General features: G+C 40.2%; 1 pseudogene; it reads right to left on the bottom strand.

Moving 5' to 3' along the window:
* Window positions 1–7,860: 7,860 nt before the first annotated feature.
* Window positions 7,861–9,606, bottom strand: LOC122341195 (annotated as a pseudogene).
* Between the last annotated feature and the right edge of the window lie 4,000 nt (window positions 9,607–13,606).

The following is a 13,606-nucleotide window of genomic DNA, read 5'->3' as shown; positions in this document are numbered from 1 at the left end:
TGTTTTGACTTCATTTAATACAAGTGTAAGGTGACTATATAAACCAAGTAACAATAACTTATTGAAAATAAATAAAGTTTAAGTATTAAACAAGCATAAATCCCAGTTCATCGGTTATCATAAAATTGATTTAATTCATTTACATTAACTGAACATGAACGGGTGAAGCTTAAACAATTGTTAATTTTTGCATTAACTTTATGTGATTTAAATGGATGGAAAATTGACATCCAATTGAATTACATAAGTTTTAACTTTTGGGGTTGAATATTTTTTTGAGTGCAGCTTGGAGCGAGTCGATGTCAAATTGAAAATTTTTATTGAAAAGCTAACATTTCTGTGTTACTGTTCAAGTGTTTTCCAGATCAATTTATTTCCCCTACACGACCAGTTAAATACCCTCGTTATACAAATGTAGCATTTTAACATGAATTGCAAATACCAAAAAAGCAGGACTAAATGACCTAAGCATAAATGAATGACAATAAACAAATGTGCTCACAAACAGCTACTGATTATATATTTATGTATATAATATATAATATAATCCGTTTTAAATGATTTTAACACCACAAAAAACACTTGCATGTCATCATCTCTGTAATTTACGTAATTATATCAATAATTAGTGTTTTCTTAGTGAAGTATAAATCCATATATATATATATATATATATATATATACAGGAACAAAAGTGTTAGGGACCATGCATTTAAACTCAACCAGACACAAATCAGTGGTAATCATCAGTTTTATTTAAACGTAACTGGAAGAGAAGCCACATATAAAAAGCACTCTCATGTTTTTTTTCATCTTAAAGAGAGGGTGGGACCAAAAAGAAGCCAAACATGTAAGCCATTATAAAGAGCATAAGAGATGGGCACTATAAACCAGATCATGCCCTCAAACAGCTTCCGATCATTAACTGGGATAGAGTCGCCAAAATCATAAGAGTCCAGCCGAGCATGTAGAACTGCAGGAGGCGGCGTCTCTTCACCAGACTGAGAGCGAACATGCAGAACCCAGCAAGGTACAGGGCAAAGGGAATGAAGCCATCTGATTGGCTGAGCAGGCTTATAGGCTCCTTCCTCTGCACCAGAGTGAAGAAGTTGTCCTTGAGCGTTTCCCCAGAGAGGAAGTAGTCCATGTACATCGGGAAGTACCAGCTTAGCGTGGTGAACCATGGCAGGTGTTGCCAGGGATAGCCGATTCTCATCATCTCATGGAAGCCCTTCATCTGGACGAACAGCACAATCGTCATCAGAGCCGTGGGACTGAGGTAAATGCTGCAGAAGAATCCAAAGCTCATAGCCAGGGTGAGGATCCCCTTCACCCAGCAGTCCCTCCATCGCTGGGAAAGGCCTGAGAGGACAGTGTCGAGACCCTCTGGGGTGTCGTCGCCGGGAGGACAGGAACTTCAGGAACCTCAGAGTCTGATTTAGTCTCAGTGTCCGAGGCTTCATGCGTCTCCTCGTCCTCTTGCAGCTCTGATGGAAGGGCATCTGAATAATCCTTTTAGAAAAGAGAGTCAATTCAAATAATGGTTAGATCATTTCACAAATAAGACTTTAGAGCAGGTCTTGATAATCAGTTGACATTTGCAGTTTGCTAGTCTTTGTTTGTGATTGTTAATAAAAGATGTTTGAAACTGAAAGACAGACAGAGCCAAGGCTACTTACAAGGTATATATACTTGATTTCCGTTTCAGCAGGAATAGACATGGGAACTTGGTCATTCATGCAAATCTCTGAATGAGTGGTTAGCAAGCCTCCATCACTCAGCTCAATGCGATTTCATCGCTGCAGGAATGCACGCCTGGTAAAAGAAAAAGAAGAGGTGTTACGAAATATGACGCACGATTTATTGGATTTATATATACGTAGATGCTACATGGAATATGTATGCTTTTAGAAATTTTGTCAGTGCTGCGGGATTGTGAAATGTCACAATCCCAATTTAACCGCATACATACATACGTGCATATTTAAATCAAATCATGTAAAATAAGGAGCACATTTCCATGTTATCTGTCTATTACCTTTACAGAGAGTGCATACTTAAGCCGTTTTAAAGGCAGAAACCAACAAACTGCTCATTTCTTTGCCTGCGTACAAAACAGATCTTGTATAAAATAGGTGTTTTTCTTGCGTTCCGTATCTATCTGACCCATAGCTGTTGTCTCATTATCCTCCAGCTGGCAGGACCAGGGTGCTTCGGGAATGTTGACTAAATCGACTTCAGGGTCAACAGTGATAGGGTCCTCTGTAGTCAGGATGTCAACAACCAATTCGCGTATAGCTTGGGCGAGTCGATGTCATATTTGCACAAGACAGGACCGTGACCATCGACACTCCATTCGGACAAATCCTGGACCGAATCCTGCACGGCGCCACGTCAGTCTGGTCTTCATGGACTTCAGGGTGACAGGTCACTGGTTCCTCTGCAGCAGAGAGGACTGCAGAGTCAATGCTGACATGCTGAGAAGTCTGACCTATAGAGGCCAATGAAATAAACATAGCTTCATAAGCCATTACTGCCATTGAGCTTGCTGCAAATTCAAAGTTTTTCCTCGCTTTGGCATTTAGTAGTTTGTTTTCAAACAGCTTGAGCACTAAAAGGAGCGACATGTTCTCAAGACATGGACAGTTGATTTACCATCGGGAGGAACATCACTCGGTTCCACGTTTTTAAATCTTCACCTGTCTTGACTTTTCTCCTTTCATTCAGCACTAAAGAAATTACTCCGAGTAAAGTAAATAGCATTGTGAATAACTAATTATATTAGACTGCAATAAGAGCAAAGTCACAAACACCAAAGTGAGCAACTAGTCATGTGACAGCGAGTGGCAAAAGGAGCGCTATAAAGACGAGCGTACAGTGTGACGTACAGTGTGAGTCTAATTAGCATATTCCACCGTTGCTATAGAACCCTTGGTTGGCTGCTCGCGATTGGTCCATAGCCCTAATAGTTTTAGCAGGAGCAGAAATAAAGCTGTTATTTATGAAATTACCAGAACATGCTGTTTGGCGAATAACTGCATTGTCATTGACACAATAAAAGGACCGTTTTGATTCTACAAAGAACCGTTCTGTCAAAGGTTCTTCAAAAACGTATCTTTCTTTCCATGAAGAACCTTTTGAACGGTTCTTCAGACGTTATATTTTTTTTACGGAACCATTTAGGCGAGATGGTTCTTCTGTGGCATCATGAAGCACCTTTATTTTTAGGAGTGTAATATAGATACGCAATTGCCATTTGACTTTTAGCACTGCTTTTAAAAAAAAGAAAAAAAAACGAAGGGGGAAACAACGTGTAACAGGTATATTACTTGGACACGATGTTTTAGAGACTTTTATTTTGAGTTGTTTACTTTCTGCGCGTGCCGTGCGTGCAGTAGAAGGAACCAAGAAGAGCGCGGGGTTTGAGTGTGTCGCACACACAAGTGAGTGCAGTGTCGCGATCGAGAAACTCGTTCGATTAAGTTGCTTCAGCGGAATTTTATCGAGGCTTTAGTCGAGTAAAGGGCGACGACAGCACAAAGGGAAAGTGTGGATAGCGACCCGTGTTTTGTACTGAGAAGAGTTTTTAATCTGGTCTCGCGATGTGCGTTAATTGACAGCATGACGCAGTAACATATGTGAGAGCACGGACACTGAGTACATTTTAAAGTGTAAACCCGGCTTGATTTTTCGTCACGAGGACTCTTTTCATTACTTTTTGCACTTGCGTTTTTATTGAAAAGCTAACATTTCTGTGTTACTGTTCAAGTGTTTTCCAGATCCTTTCGTTGTCCAAGCGTCCAGGAAGTCGCAATTTATTTCCCTACCACGACCAGTTAAATACCCTCGTTACAAATGTAGCATTTTAACATGAATTGCAAATACCAAAAAAAAAAAAAAAGCAGGACTAAATGACCTAAGCATAAATGAATGACAATAAACAAATGTGCTCACAAACAGCTACTGATTATATATTTATGTATGAAACATGTTTCATACATGATTATATATTTATGTATGAAACATGTTTGTTGAAACATTATACATTACATTTTGTATGATATAAAATATAATCTGTTTTAAATGATTTTAACATCACAAAAACACTTGCATGTCATTATCTCTGTAATTTACGTAATTATATCAATAATTAGTGTTTTCTTAGTGAAGTATAAATCCATATATATATATATATATATATATATATATATATATATATATATATATATATATATATATATAAAACAGGGAACAAAAGTGTTAGGGACCATGCATTTAAACTCAACCAGACACAAATCAGTGGTAATCATCAGTTTTATTTAAACGTAACTGGAAGAGAAGCCACATGTAAAAAGCACTCTCATGTTTTTTTTTTTTTTTAGGAGACATCTTAAAGAGAGGGTGGGACCAAAAAGAAGCCAAACATGTAAGCCATTATAAAGAGCATAAGAGATGGGCACTATAAACCAGATCATGCCCTCAAACAGCTTCGAATCATTAACTGGGATAGAGTCGCCAAAATCATAAGAGTCCAGCCGAGCATGTAGAACTGCAGGAGGCGGCGTCTCTTCACCAGACTGAGAGCGAACATGCAGAACCCAGCAAGGTACAGGGCAAAGGGAATGAAGCCATCTGATTGGCTGAGCAGGCTTATAGGCTCCTTCCTCTGCACCAGAGTGAAGAAGTTGTCCTTGAGCGTTTCCCCAGAGAGGAAGTAGTCCATGTACATCGGGAAGTACCAGCTTAGCGTGGTGAACCATGGCAGGTGTTGCCAGGGATAGCCGATTCTCATCATCTCATGGAAGCCCTTCATCTGGACGAACAGCACAATCGTCATCAGAGCCGTGGGACTGAGGTAAATGCTGCAGAAGAATCCAAAGCTCATAGCCAGGGTGAGGATCCCCTTCACCCAGCAGTCCCTCCATCGCTGGGAAAGGCCTGAGAGGACAGTGTCGAGACCCTCTGGGGTGTCGTCGGGAGGACAGGAACTTCAGGAACCTCAGAGTCTGATTTAGTCTCAGTGTCCGAGGCTTCATCACGCGTCTCCTCGTCCTCTTGCAGCTCTGATGGAAGGGCATCTGAATAATCCTTTTAGAAAAAGTCAATTCAAATAATGGTTAGATCATTTCACAAATAAGACTTTAGAGCAGGTCTTGATAATCAGTTGACATTTGCAGTTTGCTAGTCTTTGTTTGTGATTGTTAATAAAAGATGTTTGAAACTGAAAGACAGACAGAGCCAAGGCTACTTACAAGGTATATATACTTGATTTCCGTTTCAGCAGGAATAGACATGGGAACTTGGTCATTCATGCAAATCTCTGAATGAGTGGTTAGCAAGCCTCCATCACTCAGCTCAATGCCGATTTCATCGCTGCAGGAATGCACGCCTGGTAAAAGAAAAAGAAGAGGTGTTCTGAAATATGACGCACGATTTATTGGATTTATATATACGTAGATGCTACATGGAATATGTATGCTTTTAGAAATTTTGTCAGTGCTGCGGATTGTGAAATGTCACAATCCCAATTTAACTAACATATACACATCGTGCATATTTAAATCAAATCATGTAAAATAAGGAGCACATTTCCATGTTATCTGTCTATTACCTTTACAGAGAGTGCATACTTAAGCCGTTTTAAGGCAGAAACCAACAAACTGCTCATTTCTTTGCCTCGTACAAAACAGATCTTGTATAAAATAGGTGTTTTTCTTGCGTTCCCGTATCTATCTGACCCATAGCTGTTGTCTCATTATCCTCCAGCTGGCAGGACCAGGGTGCTTCGGGAATGTTGACTAAATCGACTTCAGGGTCAACAGTGATAGGGTCCTCTGTAGTCAGGATGTCAACAACCAATTCGGCGTATAGCTTGGAGCGAGTCGATGTCATATTTGCACAAGACAGGACCGTGACCATCGACACTCCATTCGGACAAATCCTGGACCGAATCCTGCACGGCGCCACGTCAGTCTGGTCTTCATGGACTTCAGGGTGACAGGTCACTGGTTCCTCTGCAGCAGAGAGGACTGCAGAGTCAATGCTGACATGCTGAGAAGTCTGACCTATAGAGGCCAATGAAATAAACATAGCTTCATAAGCCATTACTGCCATTGAGCTTGCTGCAAATTCAAAGTTTTTCCTCGCTTTGGCATTTAGTAGTTTGTTTTCAAACAGCTTGAGCACTAAAAGGAGCGACATGTTCTCAAGACATGGACAGTTGATTTACCATCGGGAGGAACATCACTCGGTTCCACGTTTTCGTCTTCACCTGTCTTGACTTTTCTCCTTTCATTCAGCACTAAAGAAATTACTCCGAGTAAAGTAAATAGCATTGTGAATAACTAATTATATTAGACTGCAATAAGAGCAAAGTCACAAACACCAAAGTGAGCAACTAGTCATGTGACAGCGAGTGGCAAAGGAGCGCTATAAAGGCGAGCGTACAGTGTGACGTACAGTGTGAGTCTAATTAGCATATTCCACCGTTGCTATAGAACCCTTGGTTGGCTGCTCACGCGATTGGTCCATAGCCCTAATAGTTTTAGCAGGAGCAGAAATAAAGCTGTTATTTATGAAATTACCAGAACATGCTGTTTGGCGAATAACTGCATTGTCATTGACACAATAAAAGGACCGTTTTGATTCTACAAAGAACCGTTCTGTCAAAGGTTCTTCAAAAAACGTATCTTTCTTTCCATGAAGAACCTTTTTGAACGGTTCTTCAGACGTTAATCTTTTACGGAACCATTTAGGCGAGATGGTTCTTCTGTGGCATCATGAAGCACCTTTATTTTTAGGAGTGTAATATAGATACGCAATTGCCATTTGACTTTTAGCACTGCTTTTAAAAAAGAAGAAAAACGAAGGGGAAACAACGTGTAACAGGTATATTACTTGGACACGATGTTTTAGAGACTTTTATTTTGAGTTGTTTACTTTCTGCGCGTGCGTGCGTGCAGTAGAAGGAACCAAGAAGAGCGCGGGGTTTGAGTGTGTCGCACACACAAGTGAGTGCAGTGTCGCGATCGAGAAACTCGTTCGATTAAGTTGCTTCAGCGGAATTTTATCGAGGCTTTAGTCGAGTAAAGGACGACAGCACAAAGGGAAAGTGTGGATAGCGACCCGTGTTTTGTACTGAGAAGAGTTTTTAATCTGGTCTCGCGATGTGCGTTAATTGACAGCATGGCGCAGTAACATATGTGAGAGCACGGACACTGAGTACATTTTAAAGTGTAAACCCCGCTTGATTTTCGTCACCGAGGGACTCTTTTCATTACTTTTTGCACTTGCGTTTTTATTGAAAAGCTAACATTTCTGTGTTACTGTTCAAGTGTTTTCCAGATCCTTTCGTTATCAAACGTCCAGGAAGTCGCAATTTATTTCCCCTACACGACCAGTTAAATACCCTCGTTACAAATGTAGCATTTTAACATGAATTGCAAATACCAAAAAAAAAAGGACTAAATGACCTAAGCATAAATGAATGACAATAAACAAATGTGCTCACAAACAGCTACTGATTATATATTTATGTATGAAACATGTTTCATACATGATTATATATTTATGTATGAAACATGTTTGTTGAAACATTATACATTACATTTTGTATGATATAAAATATAATCTGTTTTAAATGATTTTAACATCACAAAAACACTTGCATGTCATTATCTCTGTAATTTACGTAATTATATCAATAATTAGTGTTTTCTTAGTGAAGTATAAATCCATATATATAAAACAGGGAACAAAAGTGTTAGGGACCATGCATTTAAACTCAACCAGACACAAATCAGTGGTAATCATCAGTTTTATTTAAACATAACTGGAAGAGAAGCCACATATAAAGCACTCTCATGTTTTTTTTTTTGTTTTTTTAGGAGACATCTTAAAGAGAGGGGTGGGACCAAAAAAGAAGCCAAACATGTGAGCCATTATAAAGAGCATAAGAGATGGGCACTATAAACCAGATCATGCCCTCAAACAGCTTCCGAATCATTAACTGGGATAGAGTCGCCAAAATCATAAGAGTCCAGCCGAGCATGTAGAACTGCAGGAGACGGCGTCTCTTCACCAGACTGAGAGCGAACATGCAGAACCCAGCAAGGTACAGGGCAAAGGGAATGAAGCCATCTGATTGGCTGAGCAGGCTTATAGGCTCCTTCCTCTGCACCAGAGTGAAGAAGTTGTCCTTGAGCGTTTCCCCAGAGAGAAGTAGTCCATGTACATCGGGAAGTACCAGCTTAGCGTGGTGAACCATGGCAGGTGTTGCCAGGGATAGCCGATTCTCATCATCTCATGGAAGCCCTTCATCTGGACGAACAGCACAATCGTCATCAGAGCCGTGGGACTGAGGTAAATGCTGCAGAAGAATCCAAAGCTCATAGCCAGGGTGAGGATCCCCTTCACCCAGCAGTCCCTCCATCGCTGGGAAAGGCCTGAGAGGACAGTGTCGAGACCCTCTGGGGTGTCGTCGGGAGGACAGGAACTTCAGGAACCTCAGAGTCTGATTTAGTCTCAGTGTCCGAGGCTTCATACGTCTCCTCGTCCTCTTGCAGCTCTGATGGAAGGGCATCTGAATAATCCTTTTAGAAAAAGAGTCAATTCAAATAATGGTTAGATCATTTCACAAATAAGACTTTAGAGCAGGTCTTGATAATCAGTTGACATTTGCAGTTTGCTAGTCTTTGTTTGTGATTGTTAATAAAAGATGTTTGAAACTGAAAGACAGACAGAGCCAAGGCTACTTACAAGGTATATATACTTGATTTCCGTTTCAGCAGGAATAGACATGGGAACTTGGTCATTCATGCAAATCTCTGAATGAGTGGTTAGCAAGCCTCCATCACTCAGCTCAATGCCGATTTCATCGCTGCAGGAATGCACGCCTGGTAAAAGAAAAAGAAGAGGTGTTACGAAATATGACGCACGATTTATTGGATTTATATATACGTAGATGCTACATGGAATATGTATGCTTTTAGAAATTTTGTCAGTGCTGCGGGATTGTGAAATGTCACAATCCCAATTTAACCACATACATACGTGCATATTTAAATCAAATCATGTAAAATAAGGAGCACATTTCCATGTTATCTGTCTATTACCTTTACAGAGAGTGCATATTAAGCCGTTTTAAGGCAGAAACCAACAAACTGCTCATTTCTTTGCCTCGTACAAAACAGATCTTGTATAAAATAGGTGTTTTTCTTGCGTTCCCAATATCTATCTGACCCATAGCTGTTGTCTCATTATCCTCCAGCTGGCAGGACCAGGGTGCTTGGGAATGTTGACTAAATCGACTTCAGGGTCAACAGTGATAGGGTCCTCTGTAGTCAGGATGTCAACAACCAATTCGCGTATAGCTTGGAGCGAGTCGATGTCATATTTGCACAAGACAGGACCGTGACCATCGACACTCCATTCGGACAAATCCTGGACCAGATCCTGCACCGGCGCCACGTCAGTCTGGTCTTCATGGACTTCAGGGTGACAGGTCACTGGTTCCTCTGCAGCAGAGAGGACTGCAGAGTCAATGCTGACATGCTGAGAAGTCTGACCTATAGAGGCCAATGAAATAAACATAGCTTCATAAGCCATTACTGCCATTGAGCTTGCTGCAAATTCAAAGTTTTCCTCGCTTTGGCATTTAGTAGTTTGTTTTCAAACAGCTTGAGCACTAAAAGGAAGCGACATGTTCTCAAGACATGGACAGTTGATTTACCATCGGGAGGAACATCACTCGGTTCCACGTTTTTCGTCTTCACCTGTCTTGACTTTTCTCCTTTCATTCAGCACTAAAGAAATTACTCCGAGTAAAGTAAATAGCATTGTGAATAACTAATTATATTAGACTGCAATAAGAGCAAAGTCACAAACACCAAAGTGAGCAACTAGTCATGTGACAGCGAGTGGCAAAAGGAGCGCTATAAAGACGAGCGTACAGTGTGACGTACAGTGTGAGTCTAATTAGCATATTCCACCGTTGCTATAGAACCCTTGGTTGGCTGCTACGCGATTGGTCCATAGCCTAATAGTTTTAGCAGGAGCAGAAATAAAGCTGTTATTTATGAAATTACCAGAACATGCTGTTTGGCGAATAACTGCATTGTCATTGACACAATAAAAGGACCGTTTTTGATTCTACAAAGAACCGTTCTGTCAAAGGTTCTTCAAAAAACGTATCTTTCTTTCCATGAAGAACCTTTTGAACGGTTCTTCAGACGCGTTGCTTTTTACGGAACCATTTAGGCGAGATGGTTCTTCTGTGGCATCATGAAGCACCTTTATTTTTAGGAGTGTAATATAGATACGCAATTGCCATTTGACTTTTAGCACTGCTTTTAAAAAGAAGAAAAAAACGAAGGGGAAACAACGTGTAACGGGTATATTACTTGGACACGATGTTTTAGAGACTTTTATTTTGAGTTGTTTACTTTCTGCGCATTACCGTGCGTGCAGTAGAAGGGAACCAAGAAGAGCGCGAGGTTTGAGTGTGTCGCACACACAAGTGAGTGCAGTGTCGCGATCGAGAAACTCGTTCGATTAAGTTGCTTCAGCGGAATTTTATCGAGGCTTTAGTCGAGTAAAGGACGACAGCACAAAGGGAAAGTGTGGATAGCGACCCGTGTTTTGTACTGAGAAGAGTTTTTAATCTGGTCTCGCGATGTGCGTTAATTGACAGCATGACGCAGTAACATATGTGAGGAGCACGGACACTGAGTACATTTTAAAGTGTAAACCCCGCTTGATTTTCGTCACGAGGACTTTTCATTACTTTTTGCACTTGCGTTTTTATTGAAAAGCTAACATTTCTGTGTTACTGTTCAAGTGTTTTCCAGATCCTTTCGTTATCCAAACGTCCAGGGAAGTCGCAATTTATTTCCCCTACACGACCAGTTAAATACCCTCGTTACAAATGTAGCATTTTAACATGAATTGCAAATACCAAAAAAAAAAAGCAGGACTAAATGACCTAAGCATAAATGAATGACAATAAACAAATGTGCTCTACAAACAGCTACTGATTATATATTTATATATGAAACATGTTTCATACATGATTATATATTTATGTATGAAACATGTTTGTTGAAACATTATACATTACATTTTGTATGATATAAAATATAATCTGTTTTAAATGATTTTAACATCACAAAAACACTTGCATGTCATTATCTCTGTAATTTACGTAATTATATCAATAATTAGTGTTTTCTTAGTGAAGTATAAATCCATATATATAAAACAGGGAACAAAAGTGTTAGGGACCATGCATTTAAACTCAACCAGACACAAATCAGTGGTAATCATCAGTTTTATTTAAACGTAACTGGAAGAGAAGCCACATATAAAGCACTCTCATGTTTTTTTTTTTTTTTTTTTTTTAGAGACATCTTAAAGAGAGGGTGGGACCAAAAAGAAGCCAAACATGTGAGCCATTATAAAGAGCATAAGAGATGGGCACTATAAACCAGATCATGCCCTCAAACAGCTTCGAATCATTAACTGGGATAGAGTCGCCAAAATCATAAAGTCCAGCCGAGCATGTAGAACTGCAGGAGACGGCGTCTCTTCACCAGACTGAGCGCGAACATGCAGAACCCAGCAAGGTACAGGGCAAAGGGAATGAAGCCATCTGATTGGCTGAGCAGGCTTATAGGCTCCTTCCTCTGCACCAGAGTGAAGAAGTTGTCCTTGAGCGTTTCCCCAGAGAGGAAGTAGTCCATGTACATCGGGAAGTACCAGCTTAGCGTGGTGAACCATGGCAGGTGTTGCCAGGGATAGCCGATTCTCATCATCTCATGGAAGCCCTTCATCTGGACTTCATCCTCCATCTTTCTGTCCAACGTCTGTTCACTCTACAATAAGATGGACTACATTCGACTTCACCGAGCAACACGGCGTGAGTATTGTTGGGAAAATCTTTGTTGTTTCCCTCCCAGGTTCAGGTCTGTCAATGATAAGATTTACTTTTACATTTACTATCTTAATTAGTTTAATAAAGTCAGAATAATTGAGACTGAGCTCAGGATACAGAACAACAGCATTAAAGGCATGCAGGGCAGTCCTGTATGCTCACACTACATTTCACACAGTATTTATATTCTTGTGCTTGCGTCTTCCTCCCACTCAGGGTGTCCTTCACAGAACCAGGTGCAGTTGTTTCTTCTCGACCAGTAGATGGGCTCAGCAGTCTCCACATCCTGTTTCTGCAGATAAGACATTTTGCACAGCACATACACATAATATCAAGTAGAAAAACTCAGAGCCTTTATGAGGCCTGGGCACAGTGCTTCTATTGAGTAAAACCTGTAAAACATAAATCCTTTAAAACATAAATTCCACAGTATAGGGATTGCTGCGTCTTTGTCCTTACGGAAACGTGGCTCAACGACAGAGTTCCGGACACCGCCATTCAGCTAACCGGGCTAACCGCATTTCGTGCGACAGGAATGCCGCACTGTGTGGAAAGACTCGCGGTGGTGGCGTGTGCGTTTACATCAACACGGAATGGTGCAAGGACTCTGTGCTTATATCGAACTATTGCTCATCGCTAGTGGAGTTCATTGTTGTCAAATGCAGACCCTTTTATCTACCCCGAATTCACCACCGTCTACACCATCAGAGTTTACATTCACCCCGATGGACTGTTTATCATCGCCGGAGATAGTAATTTAAAAATAGTAATTTTTTTTTTTCATGTAAATATATTTGTAAAAATATATATAAAATTTCGAAATATTTGGTAGAGCAGAAGAGACATCTTCTAAACTAAATTATCTACTGAATGCTAAGTAAAGTTTCTATGTTCTGGGTTTTTTTAATATGCAAACACACTGCCTGTAAACTGATTTGCATGAGTTTTGATTGAATACAACCAAAGAGTGTTCATTTTTTCCAGCGATATAAAAGAGGCTGCGGTTATTCCTAGTTAAGCATTTTGTGTAAATGGCTATCACATAATTTCAGGCATACGCTAAGCAGAAGTTTCAGGACCGTTCAAAGGATTAGGCGTTCTTCTTTCATGTAATCGCAATGTGGTAAGTTATTTACTTTGACAGTTTTGCAATATGTAAAGAAAATGTGGGGTAATTGTAATGCTAAATTGCTAAATTAGTCCCAAAAGGTTAAATCTCATTTACAATAACAAAGTCGATAACATCTGATGTACTTGTTACATCTTAAGAAGCATGGCATCTTTGCTAATATTAGTCTGTTTTCTTCTTATTCCAAAGTCACTGGATCAAGTCTGTATCCGGATCAGATGGTGGAGAGCTGAATGTCAGCAGAGACCATGTCAACTAGATGAGCCCCAAAGACAGATCCCCAGTGAAGACCTCATTAACGATACAGCCATTGACACGAAACCTCAGCAAAGACCACAATGACAAACACCATGTTGGTTCATCTGGACAGGTTTTTCTCCATTCTTGGCTTGCTTAATTTGGGACAATTCATTTTTGGGTGTATTAACGACTTAATTGCCGAGACACTGAAGGGAAGTGAACTGAGCTGGATGATTATGACATCACTGAATCAGCGATGATCTGTATTGTGTGAAGTGAGATATATATATATAAACTAGGGTGAGTTG

The sequence above is a fragment of the Puntigrus tetrazona genome, unplaced genomic scaffold (assembly GCF_018831695.1).
Source record: "Puntigrus tetrazona isolate hp1 unplaced genomic scaffold, ASM1883169v1 S000001170, whole genome shotgun sequence".
NCBI classification, from domain to species: domain Eukaryota; kingdom Metazoa; phylum Chordata; class Actinopteri; order Cypriniformes; family Cyprinidae; genus Puntigrus; species Puntigrus tetrazona.
This window is presented reverse-complemented; position numbering and strand designations above follow the sequence as displayed.